This window comes from Protopterus annectens, chromosome 6.part1 (genome assembly GCF_019279795.1).
Source record: "Protopterus annectens isolate FY-2018-M chromosome 6.part1, PAN1.0, whole genome shotgun sequence".
In the NCBI taxonomy this organism is placed as follows: domain Eukaryota; kingdom Metazoa; phylum Chordata; order Ceratodontiformes; family Protopteridae; genus Protopterus; species Protopterus annectens.
This window is the reverse complement of record NC_056738.1, coordinates 458,329,386-458,351,637: the sequence shown is the minus strand read 5'-3', so window position 1 is coordinate 458,351,637 and position 22,252 is coordinate 458,329,386. Positions and strand designations below refer to the sequence as shown.

The 22,252-nt window shown below is 38.0% G+C and overlaps 1 long non-coding RNA gene across 1 annotated transcript; it reads right to left on the bottom strand.

Moving 5' to 3' along the window:
• Positions 1-6,020: 6,020 nt before the first annotated feature.
• On the bottom strand, positions 6,021-19,765 carry LOC122805341. Its single transcript, XR_006365356.1, has 3 exons — positions 19,659-19,765; positions 7,424-7,497; positions 6,021-6,057 (listed from the first exon to the last, which is right to left on the bottom strand). It is a non-coding gene; the product is annotated as an uncharacterized LOC122805341 (long non-coding RNA).
• Between the last annotated feature and the right edge of the window lie 2,487 nt (positions 19,766-22,252).

The following is a 22,252-nucleotide window of genomic DNA, read 5'->3' as shown; positions in this document are numbered from 1 at the left end:
TAACTGCCATACAAAGCTAGTTATAGAGATGTATTCCTTTGGCACAAGAATTGTTTGTGAACTGCTATACTGTGAATATTCATTAACACAGTTCTAAACAGTTTGTGCTTTTTTATTGTTGACATTAGCACAAGCTGCTCAGAAAAACTGGACACATTTCAGTACAGTGAGTATGCTTACCTACATCCTTCTTAGACCCTGCACACCCAGGTATATTCTACATTTGGGTAGGGTTGCAGAAGTACAGAGAGCGTAAGTAGTATTGTGTGGATTTTATCTTGCTGGACTTACAGGGTTGCTGTGTACATGTTAGTTTATCAAGGCATGTAGTCTGCCTGTGTATCTCCCAACTGTGGAACTATCCACATGATAGCCAGAGAATAGCCTGTTTTTTTTTTGTCTGTGTACCACACAGGTCTTTTCAGCAATGGAGCAATGGCATTCTTACCGTTGGTTGCTACCAGTACATGGCTACATCCATTTGTATTTCAGTGTTGTATTCCTACATAAGGGTATGCTTCCAAAACTCCTTCGAAAGCTATTCGCATAGTGTGTAACAGCAGAAAGGCTAATATGCCTCTGTGTTTCTGCCTCTGCCAGACCTCTCAACTAATCAGGTACATTTTTGAACAGAATCAAGGAAAAGTCAATAAAAAGTCAGGTACAATCAGGGACACCTTTAAAATATTAGTCCCATTAAGTTGAATCACAGCATATGAATTAATACACCTTTTCTGAAGTAAAAAAAGTGTCTAACTCTTAATTATTGTCATTATTCATTAAGTGTAATTCACCACCTTTCTGCCCAAAGTCAGTAGTTTTAGGAGGGATTCAGAGAGACAGATACAATTTGGGTCAAAATCAGGGATGTCCCTGAAAATTAGGGACAGTTGAGAGGTATGTTCGCTGCCCTAAACAGATATGCCAGTGTTTGTTCTGCTGTGATACTGTGTGGGGATGTAAAGTGATGGTGTAACATTATTTCCTGCTAGAATGGCTGTTTCTCTTATCACAGTCATGTAATGTAATGCCACAACAACTGTTGAATAACATCAACAGACCAAGCTGTGTGGTATGATATTCCTAATTTTCCTTTACATTCACTCATTCTGATGAATGCTATAATTATTTAAGCATCAAACTAATGTATATCTACCGTGGCTTAGTGGTACTTCATGTTGTGCAGTGTATGCAAGGTCCAGTGTTCGAAACTTACAGAGGTGTTTTATTTTGTTGCTGAGCAGAACAAGGGCCCTGACATACAGAGTGACTAAGGCACTTTTAAGCAGTTTTGAGTAGGTTTGCGTGGGTTTGCACTATGCGCAGCACTGCTTAGTGGAGCACAAACAAGCATAAAGGAGTGCTAACAAGTGCTAACAAGCACAAACCCGCTCACTACTGCTTAAAAGTGCTTACTCCTGCTCACCCCCGTGCTAATTTCTTTGAAAGTAAAGAAAAATGGGGAGATAGGAAAGTGGTGAAAAAGAGGCACAAAGAGGGAAAGACAGTATGGAAAATAGCTTAGGATGTGCAGGACAGATGAAGGGAAGGTTCATAGCTGCCCATTTCTTCAACAGCAACAGCTGTGCATATGCAATAAATTTGGAGGTAGATAGGAAGCCTTCAACCCCTGAGAGAGGAATGAGGACAACAAAGTATGTTGTAATGCCAATTAAATTACATTTCATGTGTCCAGTGGACATGTGTGCAAAATGGGCAGCTATGTATGGGGTGTAATTTTTGTTTGGGAGCAGATTGCCCTTTTTTTCAGGTAAGAGTGGAATGTGGGGTAGGGGAAGTAGATATATTTGGGAAGGTAGGTTGGGGAGGTAAACAGACAAGACAAACAAGATGCATACAGGGGTGGTATATGACACATGTGGTGGGTGAACACCTTTGACGGGGAGGGATGTTTGGACATCGTAAGCCCATGAGCCCCCAGATGGAAACAGTGAGACTGAGGTCCCCACCCATGGGTAGTCATTACTGCACCTTCACGGCCCAGAAGGTGGCTGTGCTGGGGGCTGTGTAAGAGGGGCAGGATGACCTGTGAGCTGTGATACTTGGGCCTCAAGCTGGCATAGAGGGTCTGCATCAGAATATTCTATCTCTCTATGCACCACAGCCCGGACAGTACAAAGGGTGAGAGGTGCCTCTCCATCCTTGCTTGCATGGGGGGGCTGAGCCCCATCCCCCACAGCACTTCCACCCAAAGGTGGCACAGTGCCAATAGAGGAGGAGGTCCCAGGCTGGGCACCAGATCTGCTGGTGCCAGGTGCTATGGCCAGCTGAGGTGGGACAGGTGGGTCCACTGGGACCTGCCTTCCCATATGAACTATGTTTTGGAGAGTTTAATAAAGATATGGGTTAGTAACAGTCAACAGCATTGCCAGTTAGTTATAACAGCATGCAGAAGTATTACCATTAACCCAACACACCCGGTTTTCAACAGTTGAAAAGCAAGAATGACACATGCATATATAAAATAATAGTGGACATTACAACAGCATGCAGGTTTATTTGATGGCAACAGGCCACCAATATTGTGGTATTTTAACAGGGCACATGCATAGAAATAAATGCATATAGTTATAAACCAATAGGACATATGTCCCAACAAATGTTTTGAGATTAGACATACCAATTGAGGTGTGGAATTGCATATTTTATGCACATATGGTAGGGTGGAAAAAGATAGCTCAAGTAACAACTTATATATCCTTCTAGTTTTCACTACATTACTATTAACTACTGATATTTTTCCCTTACAGTTATTATTACAGTACCCAATGTCCTCATATTGTGCAACTGGAATTTGCTAGATCATTATATACATGAGCAGTATCTTACATACAAAATGTCCAGGTTGCAGATGTTACTGCAACATATTTTGAGAATTGCTCACACACACTACTGCTAAGATGGTACACTGACAGCTCTACTTTCATATAATTATCTAGATATGTTCAGGTGAAAGTATCAGTTATATGTTAACAACTCTGTACATTTCTGGCAGCACACTGACATTTCTGGGGAACACAATACCAAGCTACTCATGTGCCAGATTAACCTGTACATGCTGGCCATAAACCAGCAGTTGAGGGCTGTAAATATGCATACAAGCTACTGGGATTCCCTTCATCCACATTATATGGGCCTACCCAAGTGTGTAATACAACACTACTATTTGTAGAATGCAACAGTGCAACAACATATCACAGAATATGACACAGACGCACTCCAGGAAGTATGCATTTATTAAAGGATTATTACACCTTCATTTATTGGGTTAAAACACTTTTTGAAGGCTATCTCATTTATTTTATATAACAGTGCATGCAGAATAATTACTAACCTGCCTCATGACGCAGCCTTTGCAGCCTATCTGCATGGGCTTGCTGATTTGTAGCCCACTCACATGCAGCTGTGAAGTAAGTGCAGTGATATTGAGACATACCTATCCATAGTTTAGACAAGCATGGCAATTCTTAACTACTTAATACAATGGCTACTTAGTACTGGAGCATTCAGCATCCCACAGGATTCCTGGGTCCACTGGTTCTGGTCATCCCCCCTACACTGCTTCAGGTCAGAATAATGGTGCCTGACCTGCTCACCAGTCCAAGGAACACCAGTAGCACTGGTGAGATCATGGGCAAGACTGTTCCAGGCCTCCATTTTAAGTTGGGTACCCTGGTACTGGCCCTGCAGGAGTCTTTCCTCATGTTTGTGTACGAGGAGCCAAACCATGATTTTGGTCTCCTGGATGCCCCAGCATTGCACTCTAAATCGAGTGCCTTCACCAACACCAGCCATGCTGACTGCAGAAGGAAGCTACAACCAGTTATAGCAAGTATTCCCGCCTGTGGAGCATAAATATGTCTCATTTCCCACACTTATTTGTGATTGGCCAGTTTTGAAAAGCTCAGCTGTGGGCACACCTGCTTAGCTGATTTTGGCAATGTTTAAAATTCTTTTGATAGATATGTTTCTGTTGAAAGTGCATGTTTGTTAAATGCTATCATGGCTTAGTGGTTAAGTACTGTCACTATACTGCACAGTATCCTGAGTATGAGCCCTGTCAATGCTTTATTTTTTTCCTGCTGGGCAGAACTGACTGGTCAATGGACAGTAAAGCAAGTGTGGGTGTGTTTATTTGACTTTGCCCAATGTTCTGCTGGTTAGCTTGGTGTGCAGCTCCGCGCAAATATGTTTCACTATGCGCAAATATGTTTAACTATGCGCAAATGTGTTTAATTATGCGCAAATGTATTTAAATATGCTCAATGCTGGTCAAATGTGCTTAGCAGTGCTTTATTTTGCTTAAAATAGGGTATTCATGCTTCAGAATGCATAAAAATTCACCTTTATATATATATATATATATATATATATCTATATATATATATATATATATATATATATATATATATATATATATATATATAATTCGTGCACTACTACATTTAACATTTCAATGCTTTTTACAAAACTTATACATAAAACATGTCAGGAAATATTTCTGTATACAGATTTCACACAGAAAATTAACTTGTAGTAGTGGGACCCGAACCGGGAATGCCTCCTCTTTGTGCAAAGGCTCTAACCACTACGCTATCGCTACATTTCTTAATTTGCATATTTTTTTCTTATTATCCTATTCTAGTGTCTAAGCTGCTAACTGTAGCTAACCAATGGGCAAACCCGCGCAAACCCACGCAACTACAGGCAGCTAAATCGGGGGAAAAAATTTTCTTTCATTGTATTTTGTAAGTTGTTTAACATATGGGGGAGTGTAGTGTTACATTGTACACATATGAGCGGACTCGCTCATATAAATGGAAGTTGTGGCATTTCTTCATTGCGGGGGCGTGGATTTTTGGACTGTTCAGCAGTTCGAAATGCCTCCTAGACTCGTCCATGATCCATGTAAGCTTTAGAGTTGAGGCAGCGCACCCTCATTAATATGCATGGTGCGCTCCCATTAACTCTTACACTGGCACTTCCGTGTAAGACTAATCTAGTCTTACACGGAAGATTAGTAAATCTGGGAGACTGTGTAGGCTTTATTGAATCCCTCGGATTATTTTTTTTGTTTGTTTTTGATGCCATTAACATTTTAATAAGTCCATAGTTCTCATGTCACCACTAAATACAGGAATTTGCTTCTAGTGGGTCATACCTGGCCACCAAAGGCTTGATATATTAAATAAATAGTCCTTCAATTTGAAAATGCAAGCTGTGTGGTAGTATATATTATAAACATTGCTACATTCCATGTGATCAAGTTCCTCTCACTGTCCTATGTCCCTTACTTGTATCCTCTTTTACAAATTCCATCCCCTCACAAAAAAACAAAACAAAACTCCATATGTTTCGTAATAGTGATATGCACTACTGCAACAAAATATGCTAGCAGAATGTGAAATGCTCTGTTGCCATTTTCATTAACTTTATGTCATGTTACATGCTGATTCATGTCTCCTAAAATTGCTACTGTAATATCACTTTCTGTTTGGCAATATTGTTATGTTCTTTACCTTATAAATGAGCATTGAACAATGTTTTATTATGTCAGTGTATCTTATATGTATATATGTTCAACGTAATCTGATTGTTTATACGTATATTGTATACATATGCTTACTTTTTTGGAGCTATTCTCCCCAGCCTGCCCATGAAAACGAGTTTCTTTCCAAACCAGACAGACTTTCCCAGTAAAAAATAAATAAAACAAGCAAATAAATATGTCTCAGCTAACTCCAGTGGTTAGCCATCTTTACTTTTATGTTCTTCTTTAATACAATTTGTCAGACGTCTGCCTCTGAACCCAAATCATGCAGTGGTAAAATAATCTTTTTATTTTTGTTGCTGGTACATTTTAGCAGTATGCTTTTTTATTTATCTATTTAAAACATTTTTTGTGAAAGAAAGAACACCACATATAACATGATTATATTAATAGTATTCATACCTCAGCATCTTTGTATTCCATGGATTTGTTGACATACAGATATTTATTTGAGACTTCTTGATTTTTGATGGCCCTGCTGTTAACTACATTTGAAGGAGAAAGAAAATATACATAATGATTGTCAGCTAAAACACAGAAAATGACAGCAGTCATGTTTGTTGTTTGTATTATTGGTATGGAGTCCCATTACTTATCTAATATGAAATTCATTTGCTATTGTTACACAAAAGGTAGCAAACAATGTTTGGTATAAACTATATACGTGTATACATAATCACAATTTATTTATGTATTTATTTATCAGTTCTCTATTGCTGCAAGGGCCTTGGACTGAATCCAAGTGCAGATGCTTTACAAACCATTTCACACATGTGGAATTACTTTCTGTGTCCTTTATTTACTTCAGAAGTTAATTTTGATGTGATGGTAAATCTAACTAACCATAGACCCTTTTACAGAAGTACACATTTATGAGAAGCCAAAAAAATAGGTATTGGTGAACAATGTTTATTAAACCAGAGAATTAAGTACCAATAATGTCATTAGTGCCTAAAAGAAAATTGATAATGCAGGGGTATGCAAACCATGCACATATTCCACATACTTTTTTACATTTGAATGAAAAATAACAGAAAGTAGCAAGTACCAGGCAATGCATAGCACAACACAAGTTATTACATGACCCACAAAGGTTACCACTTTACACAAAGCACAGTTTTGCTTGAGAGGCTACAAAAGTTAAGACTGTCATTCACAATTCAGCTTCACTGCATTGATGTGTTGTTGTAAAACTCTGCAATTGCACAGGCTATGCATGGGCATCTCAGTCCTCTGAGACAGAGTTCTCTGTGATGCTCCTGCCCTGCCAACATCTCATTTCACCGCAAAACACATGCATTTGACTCCTGTCCCAGTAACTTGTTGTATTATTGCCTCTGAAGGCTGCATCAGAAAGCTGTTGTGTAGAAGAACCACAAATCAGAAACCCAGTTAATGTACAGGATTAAGGTTACAAATTGTTAACAAGCTGCATCCCTTAGTCTGTGGTTTGATTCTTTCAGCCTCCATCTGCCTAGTGTGTGACTGAACAAATCAATTAAACCACACAGTGGTAATGGGCTGAATCTGAAAATAAATAAATGTAGTTGTCTTGGCATTTCACTTTTAAATTCAACCATCAGTACAGCTCATTCTGTGAGCAGTGAGGCAAACATCTGTAACCTGTTTATCTGATATGTAATGCTGTCAAAACAGCAGTGTGTATGCTAGCGTCTAATATAAAAATATGTATAGACAATTGTTAATAGACTGTCAGAATTTATTTGCCCTTTGCCCTTTCATTGTTTGCACTGACATACACATAGATTTCCAAAACCATTCTGTCCATCTTTTTCTTCATATTACAAGTCTATGACTTTGTAAGTTACTGAATAAGTTAAATAACAGTACCTGTAGGCATACGCCAGATGATGACAACAAAAAGCAAGACTAAATATATTGACTTCATAGTTGTGATGGTCCTCCTGCAAGTGAAAAAAGGATAAATGTGATTTTTTTCCTTTGATTTAGTTTACTTTGCTGTTGTATTCTATGAAAAGCTATGCTTCTGTCTGACTTCTGTGATTGCATAATTTGTTTAAGAAGTACAAAGTTTTATTAAATAAGATATCAATAATACAGCCTTCTATGGAATTTCTTTTTATTCTATTGGGATATCCCCAAGAATTAAAATTCATTAAATCTGTGAAGAAATATTAATAGCAGCTTGAAAATAAACAGTGGCTTTGCAAAAGACATGCCCTTAAATGTGATGGTTGGTGGGTACATGCTTAATTCTCGGGTTCATAATCAGAAACTTTTTGTCTATAGCTGATTTTTTTTGTGAATTTAGCATTTCATGAAAGTTGTTTGTCTTTAATGTAGAAAAGAGGACTACTTATACTTTCACTAATAAAACTAAAGGCTTGCATAAAACAAATCCATATGCAATTATAGTTTGTAATAGCTGCAGAATAGCTTGATAAGAACTACCACACTGAATGTAACATCACTGAGTTCATATAATCAAATAACAACAACACAGAAAGTAATTTGCCAAAAAAATGTTCTATAAAAATGTACAAAACTACAACATGAAGTATAATAAATGCAAAGCATACTCTCAGGTTTAGCACCCTCATACTCTCAAACTCTAGCTAGAAAACTCAAATGCACAATTCTAACCTTAAAGTGACTGACTTCTAAAAATATCCCAGAAAGGCATTTTACCAAAAGGCTTGTCATTCACTTATCATAGGTAAATTCAGTGAAACATTGTCAGTGAAATGTCATTTCATAACATTCTTTGTCTTAAACCACCTTACTTCCATGTTTAACCACATATAAATGAGATTTGATAAGTTTTCATCGGATCTCTCAGGTACAATTTGGAAAAACGTGTACATATATAATTTTCTGTCCATTTATATCCATACAATCTCCATACCTTTTTACTGTCCCTGATTTTTCAGGAAGTTTCACAATCTGCTCATCATAAAATAAATTAGCAGTTTAGATTACAGTTATTAAATGATGCCAAACATTATAGTTCCAGACTTGTTATTCTACAAAACGTACATAGTAATGTAAATACGGTTATTGTATTACCATTTTAAGTGGTACGAGCTATGTTTAAAAACTGTCCCTGGTATTGTACCTTTATCCTTCCATTAGTTTTGGTTTTGGCCCTGATGCTTAAGTTAAGAGGTTGAGAGTTATGTAAACATTGTATTCCTTTCTGATAAGCATGCGTAACATAGACTATGACAGAATTAATTCCTGTCTTTTGTATTTCATAATTAGCAGCTTCTGTGTTTGTGTAGTTCCTGTCTTATGTATATTTCATATTTAGCAGCTTGTGTGTGTGTGTGTGTGTGTGTGTGTGTGTGTGTGTGTGTGTGTGTGTGTGTGTGTGTGTGAGTGTGTGTGTGTGTGTGTGTGTGTGTGTGTGCACTTGTGTTTATATAGCTAATAAGTGCAAATAAGGTATTGCTTGATAGATTGATGTCAATACTTACTACTTAATTATACATTTTTATTACGTATGAATTATTTTATGAATAGATACTAGCATGAATACAGACCTTAACCTTGCATACCTAGAGTTCTGCTTAAACATTTATTCATCCTATTGTTTTATTATATCATTTCATATTGGAATATAAATACTTTATTTTACTTTTTTGTCATTTCTATAGATGTACAAGTATTATGTTGACTGTTCAGTGTATGGCATTTTCTCACAAGTGGCATTTAGAAGTAAGGCTCTGCTTAATCCTCCAGTGGATAGCAGGTTTAATTTAATGTTTAGCCTTAATGACTATGCTACAGCACCAATATCATCTCATTAACTGGTAAAAAGCCAGGAATACAGCAGAAGAACAATTGGTAGAAGAAGTCCACAGAGCCGGGTGATGCAAAAACGCTTTATTCAAAATAACACAAGTTAAGCACTTTTGTCCACAAGTATCAGGACTTCATCAGAACAACAAATAAGCACACGCTCACCATTTGTATATCTGTGGGTAGCTACCCTCCATTTGTTAATTGGTTACCTTGTTAGGTTCATAGGTTCATAGGTTCATACTAGGCTATCTGCCCGAGGGCATTTACAAGCCTAGCCCATCGTTTTGTGGCTTACGCCACCCCTTTAGTATGGGGAACTATACCCATTATTTTGCTGTGCCTCTGTCGAGCAGTGACACTGAGGTTATCCCTGGGGTATATCTGTGATCTCCCATCCATTGGTCAAGATTTCTCTTGAACAAGGCCAGTGAGGTGCTCTGCCTCACATGTACCGGGATTTTGTTCCACAGCATAGGGAGTCTTTGGGTGATGAATCTATCCCTCCAGCACGTCCTATTAATAGCCGTGTCAAGGTTTAAGTCTCCCGCCCTTGTGGCTCTGATGGATCTAGATTTTTTGAGGTGAAGCATATTCATCAAATCTGGGTTTGTCATGGCCTTGTATGTTAGGCAAAGGTCACCTCTGAGCAAGCGGTGGCGACTGAATAGAGCTGGAGTTCTTTCAGTCGGGCAGCATAGGACAGATTTTTGAGACCCTTTATCCTTTTGGTGAGGAACTTTTGTGGCCTCTCCAGCTGCTGCAAGTGTCGGGTCAGATACATTCCGAATGGGGCATTGTACTCAATCATTGGTCTGATGAGTGATGAGTAAAGGGAGACTATGACCTCCCTTGATCTAGATGAGAATCCCTTCATGATAAGGTGGGCAATGTAGAAGGTCTTCCTAACTACTTTAGCTACATGGGTGTCGAATGACAGACTACTATCAACTTGGGTCCCCAGGTCCCTGATAACTTCTTCTGTGCTCAGTGGATTGCCACCTATTTGGTAGCTAGGGGTAACCTTGTTTTTCCCGAAGGGTATGACTATGCATTTTTTGGCATTTAACTTTAGGCCGTGGCTCTGGCACCAGTTATCCGTTTCTGTGAGACCCTTCTGAAGGATATCTGTATCAGATGTGTTTTCTACTATGGCCCAGTTTGCAGTCATCTGCAAACTTTGTCAGCCATAACCCTCCTGTGTTTGCTTGTACTTGGAAAAGTAGATGCCAAACAAGAGTGGGCCCAGGACTGAGCCCTGTGGGACACCACTTGTGACAGGCTTTGAGTCTGACATGGCGCCAGCAACTCTGACCCTGTGGGTTCTGTCACTCAGCCAGTTTGCAACCCATCTTGTGATGTATGGGTTGACATTTAAGCTGATGAGTTTTTCAATGATACCCGAGTGGGGTATTGTATCGAAGGCCTTAGCCAGATCGAGGTAGGCTGTATGGACTGCCTTTCCCTCATCAATGGCTTTGGTGACTGTTTGAAAAAGTCAACCAAGTTTAAAAGGCATGATCTGCCTTTGACAAAGCCAAACTGGGTTGGATCCAAAGTCTGCAAATTCCCTATGTCTTTATTTATGAGGTCCATTATGATCCTCTCCATGGCTTTGCAGATAAGGCTTGTCAAGCTAATGGGCGGTAATTTCCAGGGTCGGTGGAGGCACCGCCTTTGTGAAGTGGTACCACAGTTGCAGTGCGCCACTCCTGGGTGCGTATCCAGAGGTAAGACTTTGATTAAACAGCTGTCCTAGCTGTGGGTTTAATTCCTCATTGAGTTCATGGAGCACACAGCCGGGGACACCATCAGGTCCCATGGATGCTGTGTTTTTTGCTTTGGAGAGAGCAGTTCTCACTTGGGTGCTGGAGATGTTTGGGGGGCTGCAATCGTTTGGTATAGATATCTCTCCTTTTGGGGGGGGGGAGAAGTTTGCACTGAACCTGTCAGCCAGTATGTTGGCAATGTCTGTAGTATCAGTAATCTTCACATCATTTTGAACTAGCTCTGAGCATATCTGGGAGTTTCCTCCCAGGTTTCTAACATAGCTAAAGAAGGCCTTATGATTGTCTTTTGAGTCTTTAGCTATTTTTCTCTCGAAATTTGCTTTGGATGATTTTATGAGAGCTCTTAGTTTTTTACTTATAGTGATCAAGGGTGTCTTACCTTTTAAGGATTTTGCTCTATCTTGTAGTAGCTTCCTCCTTTTGTTGTAGAGTTTGTTTATGGCTGGGGTCCACCAGACTGGACGCTTGCCTTTGGTACAAAGAGTCTTTGTTTTGCTTGGGATTGCCTTATCCATGCAGTCCTGCAGGTGCTGGTAGAAGGCATTTGTAAGTGATTCAGCGGCTTGAGTACTGTTTTCCGCCGGCTCGGGGGCCTTAAAGGAGACCACACTAGTCTTTAGAAGTGTGAAGTCGGCTTTTGAGAAGTTCTTTACTGTGGTCTTTTTTATTTCAGGTGGGGTGGGATGAGGACCTCCAGCGAGATTAGTTTGTGGTCTGATCTCACCAGTGAGGGGTACACCTCCGGTGTTGAACATTGTGCTCCCATGTTCGTGATGATGAGATCAAGTATGTTATCTCCTCTTGTGGGGATGGTGACTAGTTGTTCCATGGCATTTGAGTTTATGAATTCCAGGAACTTTTGGGCTAGGGTGTTTGGGCTTGAGTAGTGCTCCCAGTCTATATTAGGGTAATTGAAGTCACCTAGTATGATGGTGTTTGGTGATACATTTATCCCCTCTAGTGTTTTCAGGAAGGCCATGTGAGGTTCCTGAGTTTGTGAGGGTGGCCTGTAACATGCTACAATTTGCAGAGCAGTCTTGCCTATGGTTAATTGCACCTGGATGGTCTCTGATGCATCGTGCGTTGCCACCAGTCTTGAGGTGTGGGTGTCCTTGATGAATATGGATACCCCCCCTCCTTTCTTGGTATTTTCCTGATTTTGGGGCCGGAACGCATGATATGAGGTAAAACCTGATAGCGCTGGGGTGCTCTCAGGAGCCTTGAGCCAGGTTTCTGTCACAGCACAGACATCGATGTTCTCCATACTGAGAAGGGCCTCGAGTGCGTGCATTTTGAGATTTAGACTTCTGGCATTGAGCAGCATTACCCTTAGTTTTTTTCCTTTTTTGTGTTCTAGGGTGGTAGGTTTAGAATTTGAGCCTTGCCTAAAAAAGGCACTATGGGGGTGGCAAGAGCCTTTGCCAATATCCGGAATCCCAGGGGTGACAGGTGCAAGCCGTCCCTTGCGAAGCAGCGTGGCTTGTCCAGCATGTCATCCCAGGCAGACAGACACTGGATCCCCTTTGAATGACACCAGTGTTTAAGCCAATTGTTAAAGCTTAAACACTGGCATAATTAACCAATGAAAAACCATTTTGTCCTCATAAAACATTTGGTGAAACTGGAAAACATGTTAAAAAACATTATGTTGTACATAATATAAAAACAGATGGTTTGAATTTAGTGTTTCAGCTAGTGTGGATTCACTAGTTACCAGATAAACTAATAGTGTATCACATCACTTTTTTAAAACTGAACACCCAACTTTAACAAATGACCTGAAACACTTTCAATCATCTAAATGAAACATTAAAACTTTTTTTGCACATATTAGAATGAAATAAAAGGTTTGAAGTAAAAGGTTAAAAATAATATGATACCTTTAGTTTAAGCATACTGGTAATAGAAACATTATTGTTTAGTCCCGGGGTTATGCAGCATTAGTTTTTTTAGTTACCACCTCAACTCCAAATACTCCAAATAGACATCCACTGGACGCCCCATTCACCCAATTGAACCTGATCTATACCACAAAAAACTTGAATGAGTGTCCCGGGTGTCCTTTAATGTGTTTTGCAAGTGCATTGTGCTCACTCTCATTCCTAATGTCATATTGGTGTTCATATACCCTCTGCCTTAATACTGTCTTGGTCTTCCCTATATAAAATACAGGACATTCTGTACAAAGGGCTAGGTAGGTCACTCCCTTACTGCTGCATGAAAACCTACATTTAAGAGAAAAATTTCCGTACCCGGTCACTACAATAAAAGACCCTTCAAACATAAATTAAGTCTTTCCAACAACATCTTGGAACAGAGAGCCTGCTTATGCACCACAATAGGTTTTGGTCCTACTGTATCCTGAAATTCACTATTAGTGGGGAATATAGACCAGTTTTTTTCCACAATCTCTTTCAGACCTTCAAATTGTCCTGTGTAGGGTAAAAGTAATCCACATTGAAAACCCCCTACCCCATTCTGTCCTGCCTTAGAGTCACCTTCAACAAAGGGACTAATACCCTGCACTTTTCCTAGTAAAGGGGAAAAGTAACCAATACTCCTTTTCCTGTTTACTTCACAAAAATATTGTTCAAAAATTCATCTGGGTAACCTCACCTTTTGAACATCGATCTAAGATTGGACATCTCTATCTGAAAGTCATCATTACTGGAAACCATCCATGCTAGTCTCATACACTTTTTCTTCTTCTTCTTCTTCTTCTGGCTAGTCTCATACACTTGAGAGTCAGTATTTAGTCTTGGAGCACCACAGCTCCTGGGTTTTGTAGCTTACCTTCACCATTCACATATTGTCTTTGCAATTTTCATGATCACCCTGAATTTTTGTGAGTCTCTGAATGCCTCCCAATGGCTTACTGTTTGACTGGCTCCCTACATTTTCTAACATCTAGCATTTGTTTTTGACCTTGCCTTCCTTGTCTGGGTCTGAGCATCCAGGACCACAGACATACTTCCTGATTTTCATTGCTTGTTTTTACATGGTAGCACATTGGCCAGTGGTAGTACCTTGTGGCACCGGGGTTTTAGGTTGTTCCTAAACTCCAGGTGCTCTCTGTAGTATTTGCTGGCTGCTCTAAACTGTCAATGCATATATTGTTTGCCTGTGATATAGCCCTGTCTGCCTTGGTCTATAATGATCATTAATTTATCCAGTTATAAAAGCATTGAACAGACAAAGTCATAGTGGGAAAAGTTAAAACTGCAGTGTCTACAGATTTCCCTGCTGCATTTTTTATTGGCTGAGATTTTAGTAGTCAAACATAAATTGTCGCAAGTTCTATGTGTTCCAAAATTTGGACATATTATGTACAACTTCTGAAGTATTCTCCTCTTTCTTTACATTAGTCATAAACCAGCTTATATTTGTACTCATATGAACAACATTTTAGCATGCGCTTATATTCTACTACGGTGAAAACAGATCTAGCTCAGTGTTCTTCCCAATTCAGATCCCTTTATGTTCATGTAACCTATCTGGGAACTCTGTGCCTACTAGTTACAAGAAGTACAGCTGAACTGCAAAACTTTTCCTTTCTATCTCTCCCTTTTATTTTTGTTTTAGGTGTTTATACTGTTGATCTCTTTTTGAATATACACCCATTTATTTTAAATAAAATGCATGACTTTTATGGGAGGGTTAAATTTAGAGAAATAGCATGGTATTTGCGATAAATCGGTGAATAAATTGCTAATTGAAACCTGAGTGACCAAAAGACAGGGACTTCATGTGGTTGTGCATCTTATATATTTCCTAAACTTTTTTTTATATTTCATTTGTTATCCTAGCAGATGTTTTAGTGCTTTGCATTCATTCCTGCAAAGTTTGCAGCAGTGAGTGGTGTTTCCTTTGCAAAGACTGTTTTTTCCTACTTTACTTCCTCTCCCTCTCACTTGCTTACTTATCATTTTGGTACAGTTCTTCATTTCTGCAGGTCATCATTAGCACTTACAAAAGCTAGTTTCATTAAGTGCTGTTTGCCATGTTCATCTGTACAGTCTCTGTGATTATTCACCTGTTAAATACCCCTAATTCATTCACTACCATCCTACAAGGGATTTCCTATTCAGTAGTTACAGCCACACACCAGAGATATCATCACAGCATTTTATACATTTTCTGCGTAAATAATTATATAACTAACAAGATTATGATTGGTGTTACTTCCAAATAGGGAAGAAATGTCCTTAATTATATGTACACCTTGCACTAAACATTTCAATTCAGAACTACTTAGTGTCCTTTGGTTAACTTTACCTAAATCTTAACAGTTCTTCTGCCTGTGTTAAAATTGTTTTGCACAGACAATAAGTACTTAATGCATTTTAGGAGGGTATAAACAGACATAGTATACTTTTTGACAGCAATTGTTCTTCAGAAGTAAAATTCAAGAACTAGATTATGTAGCTTGGCTAACAAAATGTTATATTAGTCAAAATGAACTATTTGCTACCAGAATACATGCATCTTATGTTTTACTTTCACATCAGAACTATATATATATGGTAACAACACTTGTAAAATATACTTTCTGAGTAATATGGCACAGCCAAAATATGCACACATAAAACTATATATATGTTTGTGTATATACACACATGCACACGCATGCGCGCACACACACTCACACACACAAATGCATGTAAGTAAAATTGACATAGAAGCAAGATTTAGCTTTGTGAGAATGGAAAAAAGGAGCATCACAAAAACCTTTTTTAAGAGTAAGCAGATACTTATAACACATATTAAGCCATATAACAAAAAGGAATGTTATGAAGCACAGTAATGAAACATTGAAATTTGCCTGCACATTTATTGTACTCTTGATAACTCACAGTGGAACTGATGATCACTTCATGCAAGGCTTTTTATTGCCTGATTTTGAGGAACTGACATTCAGCACACATGGCTGGGTTTTAACCACAGAGCAACCTTCCACAGACCTTGGGTACATAATCTTTTGTTTCCTGTGTTTAGATGGGGGATGTGCTGAAGCAACTACTTTGGTCATGGCATACCCACATCATAACATTTCTTATGGCCGTTATGGCAGATGTGATATATGTTAGCCAAAACACATATGCTGACTTTTAAAATACATTTAGATGGGCGTATTATAAATTACGAGTGAAATGAAGCCTTCATAACAGTGTTAGTGTGGAGTGAATTATGAAATCATAATTTTTCTCATGTAATTCATTGCACCTATATTATGGATTAAATTAAAAAGCTGACCTGAGTACCATAAACAACTTTTTTATTAATAAATAGTGAGTATATATTTCCTTCCTATATAAAGGGTATAAGGAAGCACTGGATATCTGTGGCTTTTGCCATGCACACCTGTGATGTTATAGTTTCATTTTGATGTTTACTTTAGCAACTTAGAATGTTTAACATTCCTAATACTATACCAAGTGAAGCATATATTATGTCTCCATTCTAATTTTCCTTTTGCACCTTAGATCATTTAAGCATGTCTGATGTACTGTTAATGTTTACCATGCAGGATATAGCAGCTCCGAAGGACTAATAGTAGGTCAGGTTGAAGGATTCATGAGACGTCTGTTAACTGCATGAATCTTTTGTACCAAACATTAACAGACTGTACATTTTGTGATGTGTATAGGCCAATGACAGTGATTTATTTATGTGTTCATTTACTCTAATAAGCAGATATTATGAGTCTTAGAAAGACCCAGTATATCTGGTTTAACATAAATATGTTCTGAATGATAATAATTCCTTTCCACCAAGCACTCTTTCCATTCTACTTTATAGTTTGTTTTTAGGTAGCATCTGTAATTTATTCTTTTTTTCCAGTTAGCAAATGTATATTAAAATCTAACACCAGGTTTTGATATATGTCCAAATATATGGTCTTCCTTTCTATATAAATATAAGAAAGTCATCCTGAATAATTTTATACCTCAGAATTCAAATTAAGAACATGTCCTCTATGATTTTAAAATTCAGTTTAGCATTTAACCTGCACATATTAACATTAATTGCTACCAAAATCATTGAAAAAAGTAATCAGAAATGTAAACAAATAGATCACATTTAAAATTACCAAAAGTAACTACACACACATACACACACACACACACACACACACACACACACACACACACACACACACACACACACACACACACAAATCAAATATACTAACTCCAGGGTCACATAAATTCCAAGAAATGGCAAAAACCTTTGAATTATGCAATAGTCAATATAATGAACTTTGACTGCTACGTAATTTGGCAAACTAAACCAATGACAAAAATCGCCATTGTTTAAGCATGCATTAAAATGCAGGCAGCAATAACTTGTATAGCATTTTATATATCCATTTGTCAGCAATTTTACATTCATATTGCATTCATATTACAATCATAAGTCTTGTTTTTAACTCATTTTACATGCTGTCCCATTAAGTTCTGCAACAGATTTTTCTCATCTTATTACAGAGAGGATAACAGTATCTAAGTCTACCTACTTATACCTTTGTTTCTCATGTGTTATTTTTATCCAGTTCTTAGTTTTATCCCCTATATAATTGATAGCTTGTATAACAACTGTTAAGAATAAAACATTCTGTACTTTCCAATAAATGATCAACAAAACAGGGGACTATCTAGAACTTAATACATACCAAAATGTTTGTACTGCATAGAGCATGGTGATTATTCTCTGTTATTTAGAAAAAGACAAATCAATTAAGCACTAGAGTAGCATGAGACCTGATCTTAACAAATGTTAAACACCTCCTGCTTAGGTTGTTAAGGTTGGGGGTCTGGGTCTAGTGCTACATCATAAAATTTGCCAGTACTGACTCGGAAATGACAGTGGTAGAATAAAATATTTGATTCTGCCTGCTGTCAGTACTGATAATCTTTCCCTTCACTTACAAACTTAGAAAGTAAATAAAATAACCATATATGTATTTGCCTGCATTTTCTCTAAATGACAAGATCTCTGAAACTCAAATACAAGTCACTACTCAATCCTCCATGATTTGTCTGAAAACCATAGAGTTTATATGGAACAGTCCAAACAAGTGAGGTAAACATCTGGCCATTCTGTGAAAATCTGGACAGTTTAAAGGCATGGCAAGATGGGTGTAAATCTAAGGGACTAAGTGTTACATTGCCTTTCTGACAGCAGTTTAAGGCCTTGATAGCTGGCAAAATACTTGATGCTTTTTTTTCTCTAAAGCTCTATGCACGTCAAAGAATTATGAGTGGTCTTTGATCATAACGTTCACTTATATGTTGTTGACATAGATGCCAATATTCACCTTTCGAGCTTCTCTCTTGAGGTGAATTTCTTGGCAACTATATCTCAAACAAAATAAATTGGTTATGCTTTGCAACCAGATCATATTCTTCTATATGCATATTAACTTCTTTTTTATCTTCTTATATTTTATAAATAATATCCATCCTTCCCATGCTTCCCTCAATCTTCCTAGATTGCAATCTCATATCTCTTGAATTTTTGTCAACCAGAAATCCTATTATAGAGTCTCCTGTGGCATGGTGTTTAGACAGCTACCTTTATGAGTTGCTTCCTTGTAAACCTGACGCTCATAATGGTTCAACTCCGTGTTAAATATGCTATGGGAAAATAAGGCAACCTTTACATTTTATGGATAATTGAATATTTCTGTGATGGCTTTATTGCCAGTCAACTTTACTTGAAATGTAAGTATTATTATCATTTAGAATGTGCTCTATTTAAAATCTACTTGTGTGAAACAAAAAAAAAAAATCTATGCGCTGGCTACTACTTGGGCAATTCATCCTTCTGGAAAAAAAAAATAAAACATTATTCAAAGGTCTGTCCTTCCCTAACATATTATCTATAGATGGTGCCTGTTCACCCTCCAGTCTCAGACACCAGTGCTGAAAATGGAATGTAAACTGCTATGCCAGCAGGTAGTCTGAATACATTTTTTGAATGATTTTCATTTCATTGTATTTTGCAGTTCCAAATGTAATACACTCTGCATGATATCTGAAATTCCATCAATGCTGTTAAGACATAAGGTTTTGAAACTTACAACAAATAAAAATGCTTTCTCCCATTATAGATATTTTGTGCAAAAAGTGCTCAATCCATGTGAAGAAGTTAAACATTTAAAAAATATGAGAGTTCTGGGTTCACAGCATTGCAATAAATTATAGAACCTCTACAAAGAATTAAGCAAAAAACATTACATATTTGCTATTCACAGACAAAAAGCGATTCTACAAGAATATTTGATTATAATTAAGCTTGGTTTTTATAACCACTTTCAAAAAAAATTTGATTTGCTTTTCTAGTAACAGAGATACTACAAGTTTTGAGTTATACAAGACAGATTTAGCATTTCACATTATGGTTAGCTTGCACTCTTTAGTATTTACACTGTCTGAAGTATATTCTGCTCTCTTTACACCAAGGACAATTACAACACAAGTAAATTTGTAATGAAAATATAAAATGAGAACCTTGATTTGTAGAAGATGTTTTATAGGTTTTCAGTGCTACTGGCCTGAATGTAATTCATAGAAATGAAGATCTTCTTTGCTGGTATTCTGTTGTAATGAAAACGGTGCTTATGTGTTCTCTTTTTATGAATAACGGTGGATATATTTGCAATGCAAATACATAACCTGTTATGGAAGGAATAACGATGGATATATTTGCAATCCAAATCAATAACCTGTTATGGAAGCATAAACTCATGTAATGCTTTACCTCTTAAACAATATGGCCCTTATTGAATTCCTGACAAGATAAAGGAGGACAGTGGCAAAGCTTAGTGTAGAATTGCATGGATGCTATTCATATATATATATATATATATAGACAGACACACATAGAGAAAGTGCAGACAGGAATCTTCTATCACATTTGCATGAAAAACCATATCCTGGGACCAAATCCTGAAAATGAAAATGCAAAAAGTAAAGTATGTTGAAAAAATGTTGAGAGTGAGCCTGAAAACACATTTTTGAAAAATACCATTTAAATAGCAGTGTATAACAAAGATACAAGCCTCTCTGCACCCCAGTGCCCTTCTACTCAATAAATGCTCAGTCCATGGTCATTCTTTCTAAGAAAGTAGTGCTTTAAGTCTTATTACATTACTATGTTCTTAGCAATTTATAGAAATAGACTTCCAGTTCTCCACTTGTTCCTGCTACATTTTAAAGGTTTAAAAATGTTTGCACAATATGGCAAATATACAGGATTTCACTATTTTTCTATGGAATTTGATACATTTTCAGGTACGGCATCATGGTCCAGTTATATTTTGACCTTGATTTTGGGATTCCTGTTTTCTTATAAGTATCTGGGTGGGGGGGGGGGGGGTGACTAATCACTAAGGGCAGAGGGAAACCTCCCAACACTGGATTTGTCTCAGTCTGGATTCACCAAGGGTAGGTCACACTTACTCAGCCTGGTGGACTTTTTTAAAAAGGTCACCAATGCAATGAAAGAAGATAAAATGGTGTGTACCACATACCTCAACTTGTCTAAAGCTTTTGAAACAATCCCCCACTTGTGCATAGTAGAAAAGCTAAATAAACTGGGAATAAACTCCTGTGTCACCCACTCACTTGCCAACTGGCTCTAAGATTGGATGCAGGAGACCAAAATAGAGGAAGGTATCTCCACAAACAGACCTGGCACAAGTGAAGTCCCCTAGGTCCCAATGCTCCTGTTTAGAATCTGTTGCTCTGAAGTAAAAGCCAATACCAAAGGGCTGTGGCTGACTAAGTTTGCTGGTGACTGCAAGCTAGGAACAGTCATTGAATCCTCATAAGGCCAAGCCATCTTGCAGAAAGGTTTGTCCCAAATAAATAACAAGTGCCAAAATCATGTACTGAATCTATATGCCAAAAATACATTATTATATCCTTTGGGAAGTAATCAACCCCAGGGAAATGCCACAATGATAACACACCCACAAGAGTTGACTTAGTTGTTCTGGATTTGGGAACTTATGTGGATAGCGACCTAAATTTCAACCATGTGCCCATTGTCATAAGAAAGTCCTTCTATATTGCACTGCTAATAAGAAAAGGGATTGTGTTTAGATCAAGGGATGTCATCCCCCCTTACTTTGCCTCATTATGCCAGTCATTGTGTATAATGCCCTCTTTGACATGTATCTGTCCAGACGCATGCAACAACTGGAACACCCACAGAGATACCTTACTAAAAGGACACAAGACCTAAACAACATGTCCTATATGGACTGATTCAGAGCCCTGTCACTATACTCTGTATCCTACAGACTGCTAAGATGTGACCTGTGTCTGGCAAGCAAGGCATTTTTTTTACCCAATACGGATGGACCTGCTGCACATCAGTAAGTCAAATGACATCAATAATACCCAGTCTAGGGATCTGAACCTATTCTGCAACATCAACAGAATGGTTTGGGGGGACAGGTATAGCCCACATAGAATATCACTACTCTAGAACAGCCTCCCCATTCATGTAAAACATAGCTCATCCCTGTCCATATTCAAAACCTAACTTGTATCTATTAATGAGTTATATAAAATGTACCCCAGGACTGTCCCCTGTACTACTAATGGACACAGGAAGCTATTAAATGTTTTATCCCAAACATGGGTCCCTTTAAACTATCTATGGTATGATCTCAGTTATTCTCACAAGAGTCATTTATAATTATCAACCATGGGACTGGATGGGAAAGGCCAATCTAACACCAAATGGGACTGGTTAATTCAAACACCAAAAGGAAAACTGGTTAGGCTTAAAGTGGCCCACAAGGCAGCAAGCAGTTGTTACAGTTTATATCACACACAGAGTGCTACAGTGCTCAGGACTGAATGCATGTGTAGTGTTCTTCTCCTTTCGGCTGTTCCCATTAGGGGTCACCACAGCAGATCATTTGTCCACAGAATGATTGGCAGTGGAGTTTTACAGTGTCAGATTGCCACTCCAGCAACCAACCTTTCACAAAAGGCACACATGTACACACTCACACCTAGGGCCAATTTAGAGTGTCCAATCCCCCTCAGCATGTCTTGGGAATGTGGGAGGAAACTGGAATACCAGGAAA